Raw genomic sequence first — 27,430 nt, forward strand, 5'->3', positions numbered from 1 at the left:
ACACGTAGCCAGAAACTGTTAGTGAAAATCTGATTTCTACGTATACAGTTGGAATATCGTCTTATGGTTTCTTTGTTACAATTTCGTGTCTAGAATGAAAATAAACAACACGACAAATAGTTTGTAGCCAGGAACAGGTAAATGAAGTCTCACATGTATTTAATATCTGTGATTACGTATGATAATTCCGTGGAGACCATTCCAGTGGCGACAGAAAATTGATTGGGATATAAGAATCCACAGTTCATTGCTTGAGCTGTTCATGACAGTATACGATATGCAAATTATTTGTCGACTTTTTGAAGCGTGTTCGTAAATGACTGGACAGAAAGTCGTCGGTATACTATGGCGGTAATTTCCGATACAGATTTGTATAAGAGGTGAAATAACATTGCAATTATATCATTCATTGATAACGCCATTCACTAACTAATTAGTTCTTTCAACTTCGAACGAGATGGTCAACTGTGCGTTGTTTAAGACTTTTTATCATATTGTAGCCACTCCAATCGCTTTTTAAATGACAGTGTCCTACGATCATTAGCGTATGCTTTGGCTAATGGCGGATCAGTACTCACATACACTCTCGCTTTCAACAAACCGATCACGAAGACGGACGTTGCAAGTCGGACTATTAATATTTTTTCCCTTCATGTATCCACACCTGGGAAGCTTGCTAACAAAGTATACCCACTGCACAGTTGAAATTCGATCAACAATAGCCAGGGAAAAACTGGAAATTGGTGGTAAGGACTATGGGTCCAAATTACAGACGTTATCGGTCCCCAGACTTACGCACTACATAATCTAACTAAAAGTAACGTACACTAAGGACAACACACACACACATTCCCGAGGGAGGACTCGAACCTCCGACGGGAGGAGCCGCGCAAACCGTGACAAGGCGTCCGAGACCGCACGGCTATCCCGCGCTGCATTAGCCAGGGCGAAAGCCGCTTTGTACAAGAAGGGAACTCTGCGGACCGGTAAGTTGAGCCTGGTATTAAGGAAGAAATTGCACCTGAAGTGTTGCACTGTACGGAACAGAGACGTTGACCGGCCGCTGTGGCCGATCGGTTCTAGGCGCTTCAGTCTAGAACCGCGCGACCGCTACGGTCGCACGTTCAAATCCTGCCTCCGGCATGGTTGTGTGTGATGTCCTTGGGTTGGTTAAGTTTAAGTAGTTCTACGTTCTAGGGGACTGATGACTCGAATGTTAAGTCTCATAACGCTCAGAGCCATTTGAACCATGATGAATCATTATTTAGAGACATAGATCATGACCAATTGGATTAAAATCAGTGTGGGTTTAGGCCTCTTAGAGGTTGTCAAGACCAGATCTTTAGCTTACGGCAAATAATGGAGAAGTGTTATGAGTGGAACAGGGAATTGTATCTAAGCTTTATAGATCTAGAAAAGGCATATGACCGGGTTCCTAGGAGGATATTATGGAATAGGAGGGAAACTTTTGCTAGCAATTAAAGGTCTTTACATGGATAGTCAGGCAGCAGTTAGAGTTGACAGTAAATTGAGTTCATGGTTCAGAGTAGTTTCAGGGGTAAGACAAGGCTGCAACCTGTCTCCACTGTTGTTCATATTATTTATGCATCATATGTTGAAACCAATAGACTGGCTGGGTGAGGTTAAGATATGTGAACACAAAATAAGCAGTCTTGCATATGCGGATGACTTAGTTGTGATGGCAGATTCGATTGAAAGTTTGCAAAGTAATATTTCAGAGCTATATCAGAAATGTAAGGACTATGGTATGAAGATTAGCATCTCCAAAACGAAAGTAATGTCAGTGCGAAAGAAATATAAAAGGATTGAGTGCCAAATAGGAGGAACAAAGTTAGAACAGTTGGACGGTACTTAGGATGCATATTCTCACAGGATGGCAACATAGTGAAAGAACTGGAAGTGAAGCTAATGCAGTGAGCGCTCAGCTACGATCTAATCTCTTCTGCAAGAAGGAAGTCAGTACCAAGGCTAAGTTATCTGTGCACCGTTCAATCTTTCGACCAACTTTGTTGTATGGGAGCGAAAGCTGGGTGGATTCAGGTTACCTTATCAACAAGGTTGAGGTTACGGATATGAAAGTAGGTAGGATGATTGCAGGTACTAGTAGATGGGAACAATGGCAGGAGGGTGTCCACAATGAGGAAATCAAAGAAAAACTGGGAATGAACTCTATAGATGTAGTAGTCAGGTGGAACAGACTTAGATGGTGGGGTCATGTTACACGCATGGGAGAAGCAAGATTACCCAAGAGACTCATGGATTCAGCAGTAGAGGGTAGGAGGAGTCGGGGCAGATCGAGGAGAGGGTACCTGCATTCGGTTAAGAATGATTTTGAAGTAATAGGTTTAACATCAGAAGAGGCACCAATGTTAGCACTGAATAGGGGATCATGGAGGAACTGTATAAAGGGGGCTATGCTCCAGACTGAACGCTGAAAGGCGTAATCAGTCTTAAATGATGATGATGATGATTATAGATCATGAGAAAAATGGAGAAAAAATACCTGATAAGTTTTGAAATGTTGTGCTGGAGAAAACTATAAAAGATCAAGTGTACCGGTCGGATGACAGTAGACGATGTAATGGGGAGAGTAGGAGAGAAGAAAAGAGTTTGGCAAATAATTTTTCTGAGGAAGATCGACTGCATCGAACACAGACACGAACGTCTCAAACATGTAGTCATCAAAGGGAAGATCAAAGGAACTACAGGATGAGGAAGATGAAGAACGGATCTGGGTGAGTGAAAGATGAGAGGTACAGCAGACTGAGGGAAGAAACTGAAGACAGGAACACTGGTGTCAGAAATTCCCCGCTCGAAGACACGGACGTGCCACTAGCAAAATTACTGCATAATAATAACGCAAGAGAGAACGTAAGACGGTAGTCATCAACGCACGCACTGTCAGTGGTTGACACTATCTCAGGCCAATGTTAGTCTCTGACGCGCTACTTGAGATTTTATTAAAAATTACACTAATGTAATTCCTGCCCGCAATGGAAGGCGCAGTGCATATGAGAAATTACAATCACCACGATGGATAGAAGCGCCTGAGTACAACACGTTAAACCGTGAAATTAGTCTCTGGTAACTTCGATCAAAACTTCGCAGGGTGAATTTCTAGCATTTAATTTCAGTCGTATTCCCGTGCCAGCCAGTTAAGCCAACAAGTCTACAGCCCCCTTTTCTTTATATTAAGCTTTCTCGGAAACTGTTACTCATCGGGACCAGTGTAGCCCTTTCGACAATTTATCAATGATCAGGGAGCACAGGAACGGCGTCGGCAACCATGAAAGAAGATTAATGAACGTGATTAGCGTCAAAGAGACCATCCCTCGGCGAAAAAGCGCAAAGGCCACCGGATTAAGAGGAGCTCTGTGACACTAATGAAAAGCCATCGGGTTGACCCTAATTTCTCAGTTCAAGGTGGCCATGTCGTCTTCATTCTATTATGGGTCGTTCTCGGAAACGTGATAGTCTGGATAATGCTGTGTGTAAATGGGTCACGGATATACGAAGGTATTAAGAGAGTAACTTAACACGAGAAAGGATCTGGTAAAATCATGAATAGTCTAAAAGCAGTGACTTTAATTAAAAATGGTGATGTCCCTACAAAAAGAAATCAGATAGAGAATGAACAAATGTCGATAATACGTTTTCAGTACGCAGTAATAAATTACCTCGGCGGAACACGATATTCTTTATCGGAGGCAAATAATGAAACACATAAAATGAAATAATGTCTCTCGTTGCGATGATTGTGAACATTTATGCATTTATGTGGTAAGGGAAATGTTCAATTTATCGCTGTAAACACGGCTAACTTAATGATACATGTAGAGACCACTTTTTCGAAATGTATGTTGACTCTCCTTACTGCTTACTTAATTAACGTTTCTTACTGGAAAATACGACTTTCCTCGATTATAATATATAATTATCAATCGGTGCATTAAACGCCGACGGCAATGATGAGGACGTATATCGGTATATTGTGCGAGTAAATTGTATTTATCTGTTAAGAGCACAATTGCTCGATTGCTGATGACTGGTTTAGGTTTTACTGAGCCCATTAAATCGTAATGTGGCAGAAAAGTAAGCGTCATATTCACTAACTATAATTTTTTTATACTAATGATAACAACGAGCGACGAATATCCAGTTAGAAAAATTGGGGCAATCAACGCATTTTTCCAGAAAGATGAAGTAGCATCTGTCTCCGGTAGTTTGTCTCCTAACACATGTTCGGAACTGAAAACAGCTATAAGAGTCTAGTTACGAACGACAGGATACGATGTTCATTAACGTAACAACATCTGGAACAATGGGCAATGAAATAATATGTCACAAAGACAGCATTTTCATTTGTGACAAGGAAGCCGTTCCCATTCATCATTGTGGTTAATAGTAGATCACCGATAGATATAAGAAAATTACTTTGAAATGTGCGATAGAAGAAACCCTTGAACTAACATATCCTACTGGTATGGCATCTTCTGAGACACATTAAAATTCAGGTATACTTTGAGTTGATTGTACGTGTGTAAGCTACAGGATATTCACGGCGATGCATATACGTCAAAATCCAATTGGCGAATATTCTACTGAAAATAATGAAATATCGAGTGTGTCCGAAGGAAGCGTAATAGTGAATATACAAAGAATGATATATCATGCAGAATCAGCAGTACTATAACATTGTTCGGTAACTATGCAGTTATGTACACGAAAATAGCGTCGTTGGATGATCGTAAACAGATGCAAAATTACTTGGGAATAATTTAGACTTTCTGGAATGAATAGCAGCTCTCTTTAAATATGAATAATTGTAAGCCAATTCTGATTACATGGCAAAGACTCCAATAGCATTCCACCATAAGACTGTTGGTGAAAATCTTGAGCACATCAAGTCGTGTAGTATTTACGGGTAATTCGAAGATACAGGCTGAAATGCGACGACTGCGTAATATCAGGAGACGGCCATAACACTCAAATTTATTGGAAGGGTTGAGGGTGTGTGCGCTGCGTAAGGGAAGAAAATCGCATATGAAACTTTTGGAGTCTCTATCAAGAAGGCATGAGAAGAGTCATCGAACGTAAAGGTGCGGTGCTAGGATTGTAACAGAGCAGTGGACTCGATACGAAAGTGTAACAGAAACGCTCGAAGAATTCTAATGGTAATCCGTGAAAATTACACGACGTAGTTGCCGCGAAAGTGGACTGGTTTGATTTAGGGAATGTGGTTTCGAAAATGTGCGGTCATTACGTTAGCAACATCATCCACCTCGAGTAGAGATCATGAGAGTAAGATGGGAGGGAGTAGGGCGCCGACAGAAGCATACAGACAGTCAATTTTCCTACATTTAACAAGTGAATGCAGAGCAACAGACCGTCGATAATATTGGTGCGAAGCAGGGGAACTTGTATATTGGGACATTTTTCTGATTTTCGCCTCTAGCCAGCTTTGTAACTGAAGTTTAATATAATTTCTTATTCCGATTTTAACTGATGGCATTTACGTCTTATGTGTCTCAGACTTTTTATGAAATTACGAAAATTACTCCGGAAAATTGAGGTTTTTCCACGTGTAAAAACTTGTTCCAAAGTACAAGGTGATCATCTCTCTAGGAACAAACATGCTATTGAAATGTAAAAGCGTTGCAGGCGAAAAAATTTTTCAACAGCATGTTTAGTCATCTGTCCGTTGCATTATTACTCTGCTATACACCATTTGTAACACCAACGTATAGGTGAAATCAAATGAACCAGACATACTATGGAAAAATAATATCTTATTAGATACATATTGTAATTGAAACAATTGTGACCGAACAAAGATTTTCCAGTTTCAGTAAAGGTAAAATTGTTAAGTCATTAACGACACTACGTTCAATTGGAAATAACCGATGTTCCATCGTGAAAGACCTTCGTTTGCTTCATGGTACAAGATGGCGCATCTCCTACGAAAGCTGGCTTCACCGTTCAAATGTTGTATAACTAGTGTTAAAAATACATGGCATTTTACTTGCCACATAATTCATAACGGAAGAATTGACAGTGTGTTCCACAAAACTTTAATATATTATACAGACCTTAAACGGGTAGAACGCGAACATTCCTTCACGTGATTTTGAAGTCAGTCATTTAACTGACGTACCGACCAAAAACGTTATGTTCATTATCGTCTATGCACAACACTCTTCCCTACATATGTTGATGTGAAATATACCATTTAATTTTTTACGGAAATGTAGTTTTATGCAAAGATCACTGGTACACGATTTCTGATGAGTGGAATAATTTTTGTCTTTTAAATTTTTATCTTTTGCAAAAAAGTGTCCACAAGAAATATTACGATTGGAAAATTAAGTATAACTCTAATCATGCCAAGCGAAGATGGAAACATAGTGAGCTGGGTGACAAATAAAAAATAGTTACGTGCCAAATAGCTATGATTTTTCTCCCAAAAATATTAAATTTCTATTTACAGTGTTATATTTCCTTTTTTTATTTTTATTAATTTTTTTTTGACGATTTTCCGCTGGTCTCTCTCCTGATGCATAAAACTATACTCGATACACTCATAAAATGTGATATAACTGGGAGATGATGTGTAATGGAAAGTAAGTTGCAAGAATGTGACATACTCTCAAAATTGTTGTCAGGTAGGAATATTCTTCTTTTGTGCTGTTACGCTCGTGACAACGGAAGCCAAACTTCGGAACAGAAGGACCACGAAAATGTCAACTGATAACTTGAAGTCGCAGTGACGCACAGAGGAATTTTATGTATTTAGGTGCCGGTGCTCAGGAGTGCCCCGCAATATCCTGCTCGAATGACGAAATATTAAGTAATAGTAATGATAAAAATACTGCTGACAGTATTAGAGGTCACGAGGTCTGACGAAATCCGTCTCATATCACGCCACCCCGCCTGCCTCTTATCTGTATTTAATATATGTGACTGTTTATATTAATGACAATAGCCTGAAGGATTGAAAATTAGTGCCCTAGCGGTCCACGTGGTTTACTGCCTTTATCGGATGAGGAAATCAAGATAATCAACTCACTACACGACAGGCTGCACAGAAGTTAGCACTTGAAAGTATAGCACGCAGTCGATACATACCTAGTACCGTCTTCTTGTAAGACGAATACTAGTGACTGAAATTTCTTTTCAACACAGGGAATGGCAACCTCCAAATAGAGAACGATCACATTAGCATTGAAACCGGGGGGCATCGCTTTCGTACGCCGTTACTGTGCGAAATGACGGCCACGACGACGTCTCAAATCGGTAAGTACAAGTTGTTTCAGTTTGAATCGGTGAGTATAGTTGTGAGGTGTATTTCCATTTGTGACTAAAAAATCTGTCTAGTTCATTAATTCTAGCCCTGTAGGAGACCTGTCAAACTAGAAATCAAATCACTTAAAGCTTAATTGTAATAACAGTCGCTGAACAAAGCATCGATGTCTGGTACACCGGTATTTACAGGCCTGTTAATGCTGTATATGCCATGGCATTTATTGCATTACCAAATCTGTATAAGACGCTTGCTGGGCTATATATTTTAAGGTACTGTCGCAGTCGCAGTCTTGAGTAAATACGTAATTGTCTCATCTGTCGAGTTTGATACTAACAATGGCATAAAGGAAGTACAAGTTGTTTCAGATTGAATCGGTGAGTATAGTTGTGAGGTGTATTTGCATCGACTGAGAAAGGCAATGAAGCGTACCCGATATTCATCACTCACAAATATTTCGTAACAGTGGAAAATTTATACCCTACCAGGACTCGAACACGCGTTTCATCCTTTACGTGACCAGCTTCCATAACCATTAAGCAATCTCACCACGCTTCCAGGTCTGAATCGGAACTGCTACTGTCGCAAATATTTCCATCCGTCACTTTCGATCCATTCGCTTCATCTCAGTGCACTTAATTCACTTAATTCTTCACTCGGTTTTTCAGATATTTTTTGCTCTAGCTATTTTCAGGCCAGTAGGTGGGCGATCGTATTACCGCTGCCTGCACGGGCCAGTGTTAACGTCTTTAACGACGTAGCAGCGGAAAATAAATTCTAGTTTCCTGCCTCGCCGCCTACAAACTGCTTTACTGAAGGCATAGTCTGTAAAAGGACAGAGCTTGCCTCAACGAGCGCACTACGCACGCACACATATGAAGACACACAAACGAGCACGATCGCACCACTCGTGAATATTTAAAGCAAGAGAAACTCATCGTAAGTACAGATGTTTCATCCCCCCTGATTTACGCTTTGCTCCACTACAGAGAGCTTTCGAAGAAACTCACTCAGTCCTATTACGTGCTAATCAGAAAATCATTGCGACTGTGTAGTTTTTCAGTCGTGTTCATACTGCGTGTATAGTCTAGTAGCAGACGACGGGAACACGGTCTGCATGACGTTTTTTTTCCCTTTTGGACGTTCTGCCCTGAATCTGCTCGCTATGCTCGATTGCAAATGTGTTCGGCGTTAGTATGAGGGGAATTATCAGTAACTTTTGTATATAAAGACGTGTGGAAATATTTATCTGACAAATATGTGACAGGATAGAGACAAGATCGCGTTGCCTGTGAATCAGGACGTAAAATGGACCGTTAAGTAATATCCTCATGGACTGTGATCGACTAAGAAATTCGGTTTATATTTTAAGTGACTCCAATTTTCAACGTTACTTATTTGTGTCATATTCATAATTGCATACGCAGGTTAACATTTTATCGTAGCACTGTCGCAAACAGTCTGCTGAAACAAACAAATTAGTAAATAAAATTCACAAATGATAAAATGTGTTCTTTAGCCGTATGTCAGTCTTTAAGTCGAACGCCAGTTTACGTTCCTATTACGGAACTGCATTTAGTGTCCTTTTAAATGCGATTCCTTTGACAATGGTGACCTGCATCTACACTTACAACTACAGCCATATTCTGGAAAACCACTGTTAAGGGTATGGCAAAGAGGACCTCGAATTTTACCAGTTATTGCGGCTTGTGCCCGTTCCATTCACTTACAGATCACGGAAGGAATAACTGTATAAACGTCTCAGTGCGCACTGTAATTAGTCTAACCTTGGCCTCGCGATATCTAGGAGAGTGATGCGTACCGAATTTTAGTTTATTCCTAGATTCATTATTAAATGCTGGTTCTACAGACTTAGTAAGCAAGCTTGCTCGAGGACAGTTTGCGCAGATCTTCACTTAAATGTTATAAGGTAGGCTTATTGTATTTCCGTGGTATCCTACTGGCCTGCCACCTGCTTTACCTACAACTGACCCCCTGTGATGGTTTCCACTTCATTCCCCTGCGAAGTTTTTACCGGGTATCTGTATGGGATGAGCGATTACAGTTTGGCTCGTTGATATGTAGTCATAGGCTACTGGGTTCCTTCTTTTTGAGAACTACATCATTTTACATTTCTTAACATTTGAAGGAAGTAGCACCACTATGAAGTCCTGTCAAGATCGGACAAGGTTATTAATATACAACAAGGAGCACGCCTGAAATTAAAGAAAATAAGGAAGATTAGGGTTTAACGTGCTGTCGACAGCGTAACCATCAGAGACGGAATACATGCGCAGTACCATAGGATGGGAAAACGGTAATTGGCAGCGCCGTTTCCTATAGAACTACCCCGGCATTTGCGTGGAGAAATTTAGAAAGATCACTGAAAACCTAAATCTGGAGGGCCGGAAGCGGATGTGAACCGTCGTCCTTCAGAATGTGAGTCCATCGCACTAACTACTGCGCCGCCGCGCTATGTATCAGACTCTATGTCGTCTACGTCTGTCGACGACTCGACATCGTAGATAAATGTTGCGCCCTTTTGCAGGGAAATCCTACGTCCAGCCACAAATTTCGCTTGATACCTCATGATACGATAATGAACAGGTAAAGTTAGTACTTTCAGTTTTGCATTACTTTTGCTGAACCTTTACACAGTGGTAATGACCAGATTCCACGATTTCATACGCAATGAAAATACTAATGAATTTTCGAATGCTCGCTCGGAAACAAGGTCACGTATGCTCATACAAACATTTAACTGAGATTATCTTGGAATATTACGTCTTCCATAAAATGAAACATTGTCACTGATTTCCAACGGGGGTGTTTCTACGTCCCCACAAAATTTTAGCTGTTCAAGAGGCATTCCTGTATTTCTCATATCAATGTTGTGACCTCGACGGTTAACTATAGTTGATAACCTACTACCATCCTTGTTTAGGATGTCAGGTTTATGAATAACATCCTTTTCACGTCTCGTACTACCAAACAAACTAGCCTTTACGGAGTCGTTTTACAATTTGCGCTTGGCAGGCAGGCGTCTCAGCAGTACAGCAAATTTGTATGTTTATCTGAGTTTTGTTCTCACAACGTATCTGGCCCTCTACTTTTACCACACGTATCTCAAATAACTGCTGTCAGGCCTGCAGATCTAGCGGTAAAGAGTGTGTGTCAGGAAACGAAGAGGTTGCGGAATTGAATCCCGGCCGGACCACGAAAATTCTCAGTATGCCTCTAGCCTAGCGTTCTCAGCGATGTGAAGAGTCTCCAGAAAAAGCATGTGGTTCGGACTGCGCTTTAAACAGTATGTCACCTTCCTCAGCGGCAGAACTAGGGACTCGCAAGACGCCGAAGTGGCGTTGAGTAGAACGGTCTGCACACGAGACAAACTTGTTAGAATATATTACAAATTACATCTAAATGAGCTCAGTAACTGTGGAGTGCGCAAGAGCGGAGAGCACCCACCACTGAAGTAAATCGTGGGATTCATTTCTTTTGTTGGTGAATGGAAGAAACTTGTTAATACGGTTGGGAGATTACTTGACGTCTTATCTTCCAACTTTTATTTCCAAATTTTCAAATTCCCTCAGCCAGCAAGAACGTTATTTGATGGGAAAAATTCCCATTTCGCATTGGGTTAGGGGATGACTTCAGTTTGAACTGCCGGAAAATTTTGAGATGAAATGAAATGAGACTTTGGCGTTGTTCGCCGAGAGGCCCTATCCGGGGAAGTTTGGCCGCCAAGTGCAAGTCTTATTGCAGTCAACGACACATTGGGTGACTTGCGCGCTGCTGATGAGGATGAAATGATGATGAGGACAACACAACATCCAGTCCACGAGCGGAGAAAATCTCCAACCCGGCCGGGAATCGAACCCGGGCCCGTTTGAGATAATTTCTTACAACAGCGAAATTAAGGAATTTTACTATTCTACGCCGTGAATAGAGCGAAGAAATGTTTTCGGTGTAAACTGTTTAGTGAAAGTAGGAGCTATTCCGAACTATGTGCGATAGTGCTTTTTTTTTTCTTTTTCAAACGTACTCATAATTATTTGAAGTCTGGGGCAGTTACTTCGCGCGAGACATATAACAAGGTTCCCAACTGGATCGAAAATTTACTAACAGGCAGGGTGCAGTACGGTAGGCCTAAGCATGTACAGACACCGACGTCGTACGTGACGTGCCCTAGGACAGAGAAACAAGGCTGTCGCTATTCATCTTCAACTTTGCTCTCAGGAGGATGAGGTTCTTGAACTATTATCTACGAGAGAACGCTACGTACTCAAAATTGTATTAATGTACGGTTAGGCCCCTAGAAAACAGCCTGGTGTAAAAACTATTAACTAGCTCTCATTATATAGAAATCTAAAATAGTGAACCAGACGTAACGTAAAAGTCTGGATAATGTTTAACTACCTGGTTAATGAGTCACAACTAGAATCAGTCAAACGACGCATATGTTTCAGAGAAACTACGGGTAGAAATATGAAACAGAAACAACGCAAAGTCTCAGTTACAGGTACAAGAAATGGCTGTGTACGATTCTAGTACACTGTTAAATAACAGTCTGGATCTAAAACAAATTGTATAGAAATCAGTTTATCGCCCGTACTGCGTCCCATATCTGGTCGGAACAACCGAGGACAGCGAGCGCATGAAAAAGAGGGCAATGCGAGTGTTAACGGAGATATTTAGCTGGTGACAGAAATTAAAAGAAATGTTGACAAACCTTAAACTGGCCCACAGTCGCCCCACTCCGCGTAAGAAACCTTTTTACAAGACTCTATGAAAAGCCGTTCAGGACAGGTCCCTACCCCACTGCGTATCTGGTCCTTGGAGTAAGGACGACCATCGCCGGGTGACGGAGATCTGTGCTACATACGAGTGTTGGAACTTAAACAGTGGCAACTATTTATTCACAACCGATACAAAAGAGTTACATGTTTGCACCTGTTACCGTTCTTCAAAGTAGTCACCAGCGTTGTGTAGAACCCGTTGATAGCGAAGTGGAAGGAGTAGTATACCGTTAGCACAGCCTGTTCTGTTGATGGTGCTAATGGAGCGGTGTGAAGTTACGGTGATTCTCGTGTACGACTGTGATGGAGTTATGCTAACGCGTTACGTTCCTTCACGGCAGGCCGTCAGTGCACAGTATTACTGTTCGTTTTTGGAGCATCACCTGCGACCAGCTTTGCGAAAGAAGCGGCGACACTTTCTGCCCAACCCACCCATCATTTACATGACAATGTGTGGGCGCATACAGCGGAGGCTGTGGCTACTTTGTTCCGTCGATGGGACTGGTAAGTACTGTACCATCCACCGTTATCCCCGCACTTAAGTCCTTGTGATTTTGATTTGTTTCCGAAGTTGAAGGAACCACTTCGTGGCATTCGCTTCAGAACTGTTCCAGAGATTCGACAGGCAGTAGACCGCACCATTAGCACCATCAACAGAAAAGGCTCTGCTAACGGTATACATCGCCTTCCACATCGCTGGCAACGGGCTCTACAGAACGCTGGTGACTCCTTTGAAGGACAGTAACAGGTGCAAACATGTAACTCTTTTGAATCGGTTGTGAATAAATAGTTGCCACTATTTAAGTTCCAACACTCGTGTATATATCCTCTTGGATATGCGTGTGTGTTAAGGCATCGCTTCCGAGAGGAGAGATGCGCCGGCCTCGGATCGAATGATCCCGGCGGATTAACGGACAAGGTCGGTGTTGGGCCAGCTTGGATGTAGTTTTTAGGATGTTTTCCACATTCCACGAGGTAAATACCGGGCTGGTACCCAAGTCTCGCCTCAGTTGCACGATTCGAAAATATTTCGAAAACTTCCGCTCACTTTAACATCAACGACACCACACGTAGGTAATCGGTGTGCACGTATTCCATCCCAGGGGCTTCCGCGGAGGAGATAGGAACGGAATCTGGCCACCAGTTAAAAAATCCGCAAATTACATTACTGATCCTGCGTCGACGCGGGGCTATGGCACAAGCAAAAGAAGAAAAAGAAGAAGAAGAATAAAAAAATAACAAAATTATAAAACAATTTCATTACTTTTATCGCAATAGCACATTACTTAACAGGTGATTACTTTTTTCGGTCGCTAGACAATCATCTTTAGACCACTCATGCTAGACGTTCTGTGTTTGCGTACACTGCAGGCCACAACGCCGTACACTGAAAGTGATTCTCGGAACATGGTCATCAGTGAGCCAAGCTTGCAATAAGCTATTCGTTACTCCAACTAATTTAGAAAGTGAAATTCTGTAGCACGCATATTAAGAGATGCTTTTTGAGTACTATATCACAATATCGTAGTCACGAGATATAAAATCAATTTCGTGACATGGAGGCTTTGACTAACTTTGAACTTTTAATTACTGACGTGATACTCTTCGTAACGAGGCTACATCAACATTGTACTCATGTAAACCCGTTAACCAGTGTGGAACAGAATTGCACTTTGTCACCTCGTTTGCGTAACTAACAGTTTCATTAACGCTTGGCTCTCTCATGAGCGTGTTCCAATAAACACTTTCCAACGATGACGTTGTAATCTACAGTGTACATAAAAACACAGAAGATATAGCATAATGATCGGAAGATGGTTGCCTTGTAAGCGAAATTAATAATCAAATGTAAAGTAATTGCGATAAGGTCAATTAAATTTTTTATAAAACATTTTCGCATGTTTCGAGCTTATTTTGGAGACCGTCCGCGCAAGGTAAAGCGAAGAACTTCTCCTACAGAAACGTAAAATCTGTCATCCTTTAGACGCAGCATCCGTGAATCGAATGGGAAGTGATGCCAATGTGCGGTGCAATCAGCTGTACACTCTGTCACGTATTTCACAGTTATTCGCAAAAAAGTAGCCGTAGAACATTAACGATGTGTCCAGAATGAGATTTTCACTCTGCAGCGGAGTGTGCGCTGATATGAAACTTCCTGGTAAATTAAAAGTGGAATGAGATTTTCACTCTGCAGCGGAGTGTGCGCTGATATGAAACTTCCTGGCAAATTAAAACTGTGTGCCGGACCGAGACTCGATCTCGGGACAGGTCCCGAGGTCGAGTTTCGGTCCGGCACACAGTTTTAATCTGCCAGTAAGTTTCATTAATGATGTGTTTTAGGGAAGCTAGACTGAAAGCCACGTCGGACCATGGAGATCGGACATTTCTGGAGCTTTGGTGTACCACTTACAGATCTAACAAATACGGAAGGGTCCATTCCAGTCGCGGCCCTCGCGTAATCCGATGACACCATTGAGTCAAATGACCACTATCTCGTAAAAGATCCACCAGACGTGGGTTTCCACCGAGAAATCACACTCATTTAATAGACGGCAAATGTTAAGATCACGTAGGATACAAATGGTGAAAGGTGCAGACATTCTAGCACAGCTCATATCACTTCATGTCTACAAATAATGACACATAATGTTTCATAGTTTGCCACTACATTCACTTGTTTAGTATCATTTGCTCATAAAATGTGTTACCTCTTTGTCTCGACATGGAATTCGTTATAAATTAGCACTAAATTTCATTTAGGGAGTCCAAAGCTTTGATCTGATAATGGCAATAGCCAAAAGAGGTAATTGTAAGTAATAAAATCATTTATCACTGTGAACGATATTATTCCCAAAGTTAATTATAATTGCGGGCACGCTAATGTCAAATTACTTCCTTTTTGAAACTAGATTTACGTCACGGGCGCAGGCTCCTGCAAGCCCGACGTATGAATCGGCCGTACCCTTGCAGATCTCAGTGATGAAATGCAATAATTCATGGCGACTGTTTGGAGTGTCTCTATTTAGTAACTTATTTTCGACCAGGCTCAACCGTGGTTGGGAAAACGCGAATGTGCATGAAACAAAAGCCAATTATATGCCTGTGTGAGTTTCCTCCGCGACGCGTTACCTTAACTTCAGGTGGATCAGTGGCATACAACAGTATTTCTTTTCTCGATGTAAGCAGCTGGTTGCTGTACACTTGATTTCGTCACAAAATAAATTATTTCTGGGCACTTGTCATCACAGTACGGTTGTTAAATCAATTAAGTTTGCCGTATATTCGCATATAACGCAAGATTTCAGAGCTATATTGTGGTAACAAGGTAAGAATAATAACTAATTTATATAGAAATGCAGTGAAAGGCAGACAAAATGTACCACCGAGGAAAAGAAATGCTAATGTCATTCATTGACACGCCTAAGATGGATGTGTACGCCACGAAAACGCATAGTGAAATAAACTTAGCATTTCTGACCCAGAAAATTGTTTTAATTTTTGTTTAATGCATCAATTTTCCTTTATTTTTCCTCGCAAACACAAAATGCGAAGACAATATTGTTTCCATGCGCTTGTCTTTCTGATTTCCCTCCACGTAATAAATAAACTGACAAGCGTCAGTATACGTTGTTCATGTCGGGCCTCACAGCTCGTAATTATCCGAAGAAAGTAATTTTTCACAGTCACGAAGAGTTGCCGAAAAAATAAGCCTCCATTTACTGTCAGCTTTGATCAACTGACCATCGTGAAATAATACGAAATGATTTACATCAGCCTGTATGGTATCGCCGTCACAGTAGTGTAAAACATCAAATAATAAAATAATAAAACTTTCAGGGCAGATGAAACTGCGGTTAGTAGTAATATGTGTCAGCGTAAAATGAATATTTGTTTCTGGAACGGAATCTACACTGTCCTCTATCTCTTTGCCATATTACAACGATGTACTCGGCCGGGACTCCCACCTGGGACCTTGGCTTACTCGGGCAATAATGCTCTTGCCGCGTGGATAGCCAGTGCGTTAACATAGTTAAATAACATCAGTACGCTGTCTATATTCAGGTTTTATCCTACGCTGTGGAGTTGGATCTGCATACTGAAACGAGCATTTCCGTTGATGTACTCCGCGAGAGGATAAAAAAAAATGGTTCAAATGGCTCTGAGCACTATGGGTCTTAACATCTATGTTCATCAGTCCCCTAGAACTACTTAAACCTAACTAACCTAAGGACGTCACACAACACCCAGTCATCACGAGGCAGAGAAAATCCCTGATCCCGACGGGAATCGAACCCGGGAACCCGGGCGCGGGAAGCGAGAACGCTACCGCACGATCACGAGCTACGGACGCGAGAGGATCACCTGCAGTCTTAAATCGACCATTGCTGTTGGCTGGGGCTTACGTAAGTATTTAGATTAGTTCCTTTACAACTCATTATTGACGTAGTACCTAATGGTGACAGTTTTCAGAAAGGCTTCATTTTCAGTTTACGTCAGTAAAGTTTGATTTCCATGTTTATATGATCTATCATGACTGACGGCACGTAAGTTCGATTTTAATAAATTTCCATGGGAGAGATAATATTTTTTTCGACAAATCAGTACGGATTTACAAGGCATCATTCATGCGTGCCGTATTCTCGAACGATATCTTATGAGCAAAGGACGATGGGGAACAAGCAGATGCCATATTCCTAGATTTTCCGAAAGCGATTGATATGATGCATCACTGCAGACTTTTGAAGAAGGTTCGAGCATACAGTATAGGTTCCCCAGTACGTTGTCGCCACTAGCGAGTGTTCGTCAGAGACAAGGGTATCGTCAGGAGTGTCCAAGGGACGTTGGTCAGGACTGCTTTTATTTTCTATACACGTAAATGATTTGACGGGTATGGTGAGCGGCAACCTGCGTCTGTTTGTTGATGAAGTTGTGGTGCATGGGAAGGTGTGATTTTGGAGTAACTGCAGGAGAGGATACAAGATGACTTAGAATTCCATTTCATGTGATGAATGGCAGCTTACTCTAAATATACGACCAGAAATTGAAAGCTAATACTCATGAGAAGGAATAACATTCCTGTAATGTTCGAATACAGCATTGGTAGAGTGGTGTTTGACACACGTCGATTGTAGGCGTAACGTGTGAAAGTGATTTGAAATGGAACAGGGAGGTAAGCATGGTAATGAGAACGGCGAATGGTCGACTTCGGGTTTTTGGGAGAGTCTTAGGGAACTGTGGCTCATCTACAAAGGGGTCTTTGTAGAGGACGCTTGAGTGACCGATTCTTCCGTGTCTGGGATCCGCACCAGGTCGGACTAAAGCAAGAAATCGAAGCAGTTCAGATGCATGCTGACAGATTTGTTAGCGGTAAGTTCGATCAACACTCGAGTGTTACTGGAATGCTTAGTGAACCCAAGTGGTAATCCCTGAAGGCATTCTTTTCGCGAAATGCTAAAGTGAAAGTCTAGAGGAAAAAAAACACACACACATACAAAAAATGGCTCTGAGCACTATGAAAGGTAACATCTGATGTCATCAGTCCCCTATAACGTAGAACCTAAGGACATCACACACATCGATGCCCGAGGCAGGATTCGAACCTGCGACCGTAGGAGTCGCGGGGTTCCAGACTAAAGCGCCTAGAACTGCTCAGCCGCAGCGGCTAGCTCTAGAGAACAGGCATTACTAGTCGACTGCAGAACGATTCTACTGCCTGCAATGCACATTTCGCGTAAGAACCGCGAAGGCGAGATAACAGAGATGGCTCGTACGGTGGTATATGGACGATTGTTCTTTTATGAGAGGAAATTACCAGTCTTGATAGATGGTACGCTCCGCCATATATAGGGTGTTTCAAAAATGACCAGTATATTTGAAACGGCAATAAAAACTAAACGAGCAGCGATAGAAATACACCGTTTGTTGCAATATGCTTGGGTCAACATAACATTTTCAGGCGGGCAAACTTTCGAAATTACAGTAGTTACAATTTTCAACAACAGATAGCGCTGCAAGTGATGTGAAAGATATAGAAGACAACGCAGTCTGTGGGTGCGCCATTCTGTACGTCGTCTTTCTGCTGTAAGCGTGTGCTGTTCACAACGTGCAAGTGTGCTGTAGACAACATGGTTTATTCCTTAGAACAGAGGATTTTTCTGGTGTTGGAATTCCACCGCCTAGAACACAGTGTTGTTGCAACAAGACGAAGTTTTCAACGGAGGTTTAATGTAACCGAAGGACCGAAAAGCGATACAATAAAGGATCTGTTTGAAAAATATCAACGGACCGGGAACGTGACGGATGAACGTGCTGGAAAGGTAGGGAGACCGCGTACGGCAACCACAGAGGGCAACGCGCAGCTAGTGCAGCAGGTGATCCAACAGCGGCCTCGGGTTTCCGTTCGCCGTGTTGCAGCTGCGGTCCACCAACGTCCACGTATCGTCTCATGCGCCAGCGTTTACACCTCTAACCATACACAATTCCAACGCGGCAACCCCTCAGCGCCGCTACCATTGCTGCACGAGAGACATTCGCTAACGATATAGTGCACAGGATTGATGACGGCGATATGCATGTGGGCAGCATTTGGTTTACTGACTAAGCTTATTTTTACCTGGACGGCTTCGTCAGTAAACAGAACTGGCGCATATGGGGAACCGAAAAGCCCCATGTTGCAGTCCCTGCATCCTCAAAAAGTTCTGGTCTGGGCCACCATTTCTTCCAAAGGAATCATTGGCCCATTTTTCAGATCCGAAACGATTACTGCATTACGCTATCTGGACATTCTTCGTGAATTTGTGGCGGTACAAACTGCCTTAGACGACATTGCGAACACCTCGTGGTTTATGGAAGATGGTGCCCGGCCACATCGCACGGCCGACGTCTTTAATTTCCTGAATGAATATTTCGATGATCGTGTGATTGCTTTGGGCTATCCGAAACATACAAGAGGCGGCGTGGATTGGCCTCCCTATTCGCCAGACATGAACCCCTGTGACTTCTTTCTGTGGGGACACTTGAAAGACCAGGTGTACCGCCAGAATCCAGAAACAATTGAACAGCTGAAGCAGTACATCTCATCTGCATGTGAAGCCATTCCGACAGACACGTTGTCAAAGGTTTCGGGTAATTTCATTCAGAGACTACGCCATATTATTGCTACGCATGGTGGATATGTGGAAAATATCGTACTATAGAGTTTCCCAGACCGCAGCGCCATCTGTTGTTGAAAATTGTACCTACTGTAATTTCGAAAGTTTGTCTGCCTGAAAATGTACTGTTGTCCCAAGCATATTGCAACAAACGGTGTATTTCTATCGCTGCTCGTTTAGTTTTTATCTCCGTTTCAAATATACCTGTCATTTTTGAAACACCCTGTACCTTGCGTTGGCTTGCGGAGTATGAATGTAGATGTAGATGACCTCCTTCAAGGCGTTTATCGTTTTTAATGAAGACATTTCACTCTCGGCAACCGTAAAACGAGGAATAAATAGGACTGCTATTTAGAGCGGCGACTAGATCCCTTGGCTTTGTATGGTCGGTGGAAGAGCGCCAACGTTTTATCCCCATCGTGAACCTAACTTCTCGACTCGAAAAGCGAGCGGTGTGTGTGCGGTAGAGAGAGGGAGAGAGAGACAGGGAGAGAGTAGGCAGCGTTCGCGGTTCATTAAGCAGAAACGGGTGGCGCGCTAGGCGTCAGTTAACGCACAGCCTGTGGCCGTGGCCGTCAGATAACTACCCGCAGTAGCGGCAACGCGCTGTTCACGGCCTCACGATCACCGGCCACAGGGGTGTCAGTACTCGGAGAGCGAAAATCGTATCGCAGCAATCACCGAAACTCGCTGCTTTACCGATATTAGTACACAAGCTACGTCGATTCATTAGTTCATGTACGACTACTGCTCTGACCTCAATACTGACTTTTGTGCCAACAGTGTTGGGCCGCAATCGAGCGACAAACTGAAACACAGCAGCATCGGTGAGCGTTAATTAAGACGTATACCTGCGCGTAGCTACAGTGGTAATTAGGAGTCTGAGGGGCGACATTAGTGATACATGTAACAAACAACTGGCGACCACGATGAAGATGAAGTGAACGAATTGTTCTTTCTGTCTTGGAAGCAAATCAACGCCTAGCGGAGTAAGCAAGTGAGATGCAAGAAGCAGACCAGCACAGTGAAAGAGGCCACTGCTCCCTAAAATAAGTTTGCAGGTACAAAACACAGATTTGTATTAGAGCAAAAATTTCTGTGGGTGCTTCTGGAAGCGAATCACGAGCTGTGGGAATACAGGAAAAGAAGAGAATCGAAATGTTGGAGATGGTATGAGATAGAAGGATGAAGAAAATTTCGGGAACTGATATGATAAGAAATGAGTAAGTTGTCCACAGAATCGGCGTGGAAAGATATTTGTGGGAAAAACTGACTTGAAAATCCGACAGGATGAAGGGACTTGTAGTAAGACACAATGCAGTGTCTTCGAAGGTAATAGAATAATTTGTACGAGGGGTAAATTCCCACAAATATTGAGGAGCTGTCATGGAAGTGCTCCTCTGAGACGAAGATGTAGGCAAAGGAAGGAGAAGGATTCGTGGCAGTCTGAGGGCCGCAATTAACCACCCATAAGTCTGGTGAAAGAGGTCTAGTTTCACGGTCGGAAAGATTGCTTATAAATTCATGGGTCCAAGGTATCAGAAGCACTGTGCTGATAGGCACTTTACCTACATACTAAAAATTATAAAAATATGCAGTTCATTCGATTATAAAGGGAGAAAGACATTTCGACATTAAATTGAATTATATTTCTTCCGATCCTGTCCCTGAGATTCGCCTTTGCGTACTGCATGTTCTCGATTACGGGACACTTCCAGCATGGAGAAGGGATAGGACTTCGAATGCAATCTAGGAGATCTTGTAAGAGACTTATAGACTCCCTGGAATTAATCACAATACTTCAAGCTCCGGCACCAGATATGATATTATTACCTGCTTCGACTTATTACCAGGCTATTATCAGACTATTTATTTAAGAAGAAAGCACCTGTACGATAATAAATTAATAAAATTAATTATAAACTGAACGTCTATATATAACTATGTACACCTGACTATGTTACCTAATAACTAGTGAAACGTATTCAGTGACACATGAATCTGTAAAAATCTTTAATTTGTAACTTAGTTATCTAGTTTTTTACTAATCCTCTTTCTTTCTGTTTTTAAATACATCTTCTAATGGCGATTTAACTAGTAGAAATTGCTAATGAGACCATTTCTGTGGCCAGATACTAAAATGTGTAATTTAAGAATAGCGTTGTAGGAGACGACCTTTGTCTTTACCTAATCACGCCAAGTTAGTTTTACTCCCTACAATTCTTCAAATTACTCCACAGTCAAACTATATCGATCGTTTGGAAAGATAAGCTGTATCGTAAAATTCTTAATACCGATGTAATTTGTAAATGACAAAATCCGCTTTTGAAGTTTCCAATTGAGAATAAGTAAAACCACTATATCTCATTGTATTTCGAAAGGTCATTCCTTATCACTTGTCTCTTAAATTGTCAATCGATTCCGGCTGCCGTGTTGGCCAAACATCCACAGCCGTGCCAGTTACCCATTAGCGGACGAACGGTGAACTGATACATAGCTTGTACTGAGCCATTTACATTCGCGGATGGTGTACTAACGACACAGTAAAGTATGTCAGTATGTGCGATGTTAAGACGTATATGGACTTTAACGTTTACGTCATCGACGCCAAAGTACTCAATAACGGTAAGTGCCGTAGAACGCAGACCTAGAATCGTGGCGTGACGGTGACGCCCTGGATTAATACCCGGGTCGATCATCGTTCATTTCATGGCCTGTGCATCAAGAATCAGGTTTTACCCTTTTCCATTTAGCCAAATGCCTTTGTGAATCGTCAAAAGAATAAGTGCGAGACTGGTTACCCTCGCCCCCTTCGTCGAATGAGAGCCTTTCATTCGTCTCAAAGACACTGATATCGAAGACGCGAAAATTTTTACCATCCTCTTATCAATGTCTATGCTGTTATTTTTGGCAAGTGTATGGACTGGATAATAAAAGGCAAATATTTTGCGCTAGTTTCTATGGAGTGTATCCATTTGAGAGCTCACTTGCCAATCTCTCTTTCCTTAACTGCCCAATATACTTACGTCAGATACGTTCGTGTCTTTACCAGAAAAAAATACGTTTGAAAATGTTACTCCCATTCATGTCATCAGAGACATAACGGAAGATCAAGTTAAACATATATGAGATAGGATCCTGTTTACGAAGTTATGGAGTATACTGACACCTCGGTAAACCACGGTTAGGATGCCCAGATGGCAAAGATAATAATGTACCTCCTGAATATTACTTATGTTTTACGCTATCCACAATGGTTTTGATACGTACGCATGGAGTATGTTAATAGAGTCTTTAAATCAACCATGTTTATTCGTTAAGTATAGCGTTTGGGTCGCATTCAAAAAGTATGGATATTAATCAGTTAACTATATATCGAAGGCTGCATACATTGTACGTGCATGTTGCTTGTGAAAGCTTTATAAGCTTTCCCATGTAATATTTGATATAAATGTGGAATGTACAAAATATTTTTCTCTGTGTACAGGCCACAGAACGTCGACCCGTTCTGTAACAGATGATAGTGTGATTTGAGTACATTAGAAAATCAGACTTTTAACCGCTGGGATCAGTAGCTGTCCAAGCAGGAGCTGTCAGCAGTAGATGAGCTCTTCCAAGACAGAATGAGCTCTTGATCAAAGGGGGAGTGGCCGTCTGACGGACGAAGGAGAGCTAAGAAAGCGTTTCATTATGGCTGCGCGAAACAGAAGGGCGAATTAAAAAAGCAGCTAACGCTTTTGAAGTATTACCGTTTTAGAATAGCGCGTTCAGCGGTACGTTTCTCCACGAAGTCTTTCGGCGGCTCATAGAGGATCTTCCGCGGGCACTGTGCGGCGGTCGTGGTTTCCTTGGAGACACCTGCCGCCCGCCGCGGTGGGCACTCCGCCGACCGGCGGCTCACCTGCTACTGTGCGCTGCGCGGGTTGCCTGCCGCTGCCAGGGTAGGCGCGCCGCGAGACGCGCGTCTGCAAATCCACGACCACGCGCTCCGCCTGCCCAGCCAACACTGCGCGGTCCGCGAACTGCGCGCCGCGCGCAGCCTCCAGACCGCCGCTGCTGCCACCTGCCGGAAGCCGCCGGAACGCGAGCCTCCAACCGCGTCGGCGGGATTAGCGGAAGGCGGCTGTTTGTCGGCGGCGGTGTCGGCGTCGCCGGCTGGGCAGTCGTTATGGGCTTTCTCGCTCTGATACCGACGACGAGTTTAACACCTCGCATGACGCCACGTGTGGCTGAAGCAGAGAGGCCAAGTGTTTTGTGGGGAAGACCGACACATACATTAAGGACTCAGGACATTTCATTGTGAAGCTGAAGAAACTGAAACTTGCACCAAACGACATCCTGGTCAGCTTTGGTGTTGTTTCGTTATTTACGTAAGTGCCACTCAGTGACGCTCTGGAGCACATCGGTTCCATGTTCCCGCAAGACATCAAAAAGCTCTTCCATGCATGTCTCACCGCGAGCTATTTCACGTGGAATGGCGATTTCTACGAACAGCTGGAAGGCGTCGCCATGGGTAGTCCTCTCAGTTCAGTGGTGGCCAACTTCTTCATGGAACAATTTGAAGCACAGGCACTGGACTCGGCGACTTGCAAACCTAAGGCGTGGTACAGGTACGTCGGTGATACTTTCGTGGTGTGGAACCATGGTGAAGAACAGTTCGGTGACTCCCTAAGACACTTGAGCAGCCTCCATGCCAACATAACATTTACCATGGAAGTAGAAAAGGACAAGAAACTGCGATTTCTAGATGTGCTGGTCACGAGGGACGGCGAAAACCTTGGACACAGCGTGTATCGAAAACCGACACACACGGACCGATACCTGCACATATTTTGAAACCACCACCCGAGCCAGAAAAGAGGCATGATTAGTACGCTTGTAACGAGACCAGGAGGAATATGTGAGCCGCAACACCTCAAAAGAGAAATGCAACACCTGGAAGCTGTTCTGAGGAGCAATGGGTACTCCACAAATTACACTCCTGGAAATTGAAATAAGAACACCGTGAATTCATTGTCCCAGGAAGGGGAAATTTTATTGACACATTCCTGGGGTCAGATACATCACATGATCACACTGACAGAATCACAGGCACATAGACACAGGCAACAGAGCATGCACAATGTCGGCACTAGTACAGTGTATATCCACCTTTCGCAGCAATGCAGGCTGCTATTCTCCCATGGAGACGATCGTAGAGATGCTGGATGTAGTCCTGTGGAACGGCTTGCCATGCCATTTCCACCTGGCGCCTCAGTTGGACCAGCGTTCGTGCTGGACGTGCAGACCGCGTGAGACGACGCTTCATCCAGTCCCAAACATGCTCAATTGGGGACAGATCCGGAGATCTTGCTGGCCAGGGTAGTTGACTTACACCTTCTAGAGCACGTTGGGTGGCACGGGATACATGCGGACGTGCATTGTCCTGTTGGAACAGCAAGTTCCCTTGCCGGTCTAGGAATGGTAGAACGATGGGTTCGATGACCGTTTGGATGTACCGTGCACTATTCAGTGTCCCCTCGACGATCACCAGTGGTGTACGGCCAGTGTAGGAGATCGCTCCCCACACCATGATGCCGGGTGTTGGCCCTGTGTGCCTCAGTCGTATGCAGTCCTGATTGTGGCGCTCACCTGCACGGCGCCAAACACGCATACGACCATCATTGGCACCAAGGCAGAAGCGACTCTCATCGCTGAAGACGACACGTCTCCATTCGTCCCTCCATTCACGCCTGTCGCGACACCACTGGAGGCGGGCTGCACGATGTTGGGGCGTGAGCGGAAGACGGCCTAACGGTGTGCGGGACCGTAGCCCAGCTTCATGGAGACGGTTGCGAATCGTCCTCGCCGATACCCCAGGAGCAACAGTGTCCCTAATTTGCTGGGAAGTGGCGGTGCGGTCCCCTACGGCACTGCGTAGGATCCTACGATCTTGGCGTGCATCCGTGCGTCGCTGCGGTCCGGTCCCAGGTCGACGGGCACGTGCACCTTCCGCCGACCACTGGCGACAACATCGATGTACTGTGGAGACCTCACGCCCCACGTGTTGAGCAATTGGGCGGTACGTCCACCCGGCGTCCCGCATGCCCACTATACGCCCTCGCTCAAAGTCCGTCAACTGCACATACGGTTCACGTCCACGCTGTCGCGGCATGCTACCAGTGTTAAAAGACTGCGATGGAGCTCCGTATGCCACGGCAAACTGGCTGACACTGACGGCGGCGGTGCACAAATGCTGCGCAGCTAGCGCCATTCGACGGCCAACACCGCGGTTCCTGGTGTGTCCGCTGTGCCGTGCGTGTGATCATTGCTTGTACAGCCCTCTCGCAGTGTCCGGAGCAAGTATGGTGGGTCTGACACACCGGTGTCAATGTGTTCTTTTTTCCATTTCCAGGAGTGTACATTAGAAGTGTAACAGAGCTAAACACTCAGCGAAGTAAGGAACCAGAAGAAGAAATGTCGGGTACGGCCTTTGTGCCATACATTCCCTGAGTGACGGACGGAATCGGCCGTATATTGCGCAAACATGGCGTAAAGACGATTTTCAAACCGACAAGGAAGATCGAAGAGTGTCTTAGATCGGCGAAGGAGAAAAGAGACCCACTTGCAATGTCGGGAATATACCGTATACCATGCACATGCGGAAGAGTTTATGTCGGAATGACTGGACGATCCATTAACACCAGGATCAAAGAGCATAAGGGACATTGCAGGTTGGGGCAGGTGGAGATATCGGCCGTGGCAGAGCACGCACCGAATGAGACCGACCACGTAATAAAATTCGCCGACACGGAAGTTCTGGCTGCAGAGAAGCACTATCACACGCGCTTGTTCTCAGAAGCTGTAGAAATACAAAAACACGCTAACAGTTTCAACAAGAAAGAGGAAAGCCTTAAGGTAAACGGATCCTGGCTTCCCGTACTGCAGCGAACGACCGTCGCAGGTAGCACGAGGAGAACCGCACCGGAAATAACCGCGGAGAAGCCCTCTGACGTTGGCGCGCCAGGTACATATAGTCTGCGACCACGAGCTCGGCTCCAGCTCACCACCGGCAATTGAGGGTGAAGCTTTGACAATGCCAGCCACTCGTGCTGGCGAAACGTCAGAAAAACCATTACATGAACGTCGGCCGAAGAACCCGAGACAGAAGCCAATTGGCAGTTTGTCGACAAGTGGCCACGAAAGCCTTAACAATTTTGTCATCTAGGAATGTATGCTCTCGGAATTTTCTCCGTGAACCACATCCTGATATTCAGCTTGTAACGTGCCAGGCTGAATCCTTGTATTAGTGCCACAAAAAGTTCACGTCACAACCGGATGCAGTGAAACATTTCCACACCCAGAAGATAGTGCGCAGTGTTCCTGACCTACCTTGCTTTGCTTATTCAACATTGTCTTCTCGGTAGCTGCGTCCGTCTAACCTAAATGACACTGCAATTAAGAAGCCAGGATCCTAGGTTATGTTATCCAAATTCAAAAGTCAAGACCGTATTCATTGTTGAACATTTATGACAACCACAGTGCGATTTATTTGTTATCACTCACACACATAATACACTCCTGGAAATGGAAAAAAGAACACATTAACACCGGTGTGTCAGACCCACCATACTTGCTCCGGACACTGCGAGAGGACTGTACAAGAAATGATCACACGCATGGCACAGCGGACACACCAGGAACCGCGGTGTTGGCCGTCGAATGCATTTGTGCACCGCCGCCGTCAGTGTCAGCCAGTTTGCCGTGGCATACGGAGCTCCATCGCAGTCTTTAACACTGGTAGCATGCCGCGACAGCGTGGACGTGAACTGTATGTGCGGTTGACGGACTTTGAGCGAGGGCGTATAGTGGGCATGCGGGAGGCCGGGTGGACGTACCGCCGAATTGCTCAACACGTGGGGCGTGAGGTCTCCACAGTACATCGATGTTGTCGCCAGTGGTCGGCGGAAGGTGCACGTGCCCGTCGACCTGGGACCGGACCGCAGCGACGCACGGATGCACGCCAAGACCGTAGGATCCTACGCAGTGCCGTAGGGGACCGAACCGCCACTTCCCAGCAAATTAGGGACACTGTTGCTCCTGGGGTATCGGCGAGGACCATTCGCAACCGTCTCCATGAAGCTGCGCTACGGCCCCGCACACCGTTAGGCCGTCTTCCG

The 27,430-nt window shown here is 44.0% G+C and overlaps 1 protein-coding gene across 1 annotated transcript in view; it reads right to left on the reverse strand.

The window, feature by feature from the left end:
* Positions 1-23,262, reverse strand: part of LOC126141542 (irregular chiasm C-roughest protein-like) — a 501,974-nt gene extending 478,712 nt beyond the window's left edge. The window contains exon 1 of the mRNA XM_049915255.1: positions 23,021-23,262. The gene's annotated coding sequence lies outside the window, so the exon portion shown is untranslated. The remainder of the gene's footprint in view (positions 1-23,020) is intronic.
* Positions 23,263-27,430: the final 4,168 nt, after the last annotated feature.

Source organism: Schistocerca cancellata, unplaced genomic scaffold (genome assembly GCF_023864275.1).
Source record: "Schistocerca cancellata isolate TAMUIC-IGC-003103 unplaced genomic scaffold, iqSchCanc2.1 HiC_scaffold_718, whole genome shotgun sequence".
Taxonomy (NCBI): domain Eukaryota; kingdom Metazoa; phylum Arthropoda; class Insecta; order Orthoptera; family Acrididae; genus Schistocerca; species Schistocerca cancellata.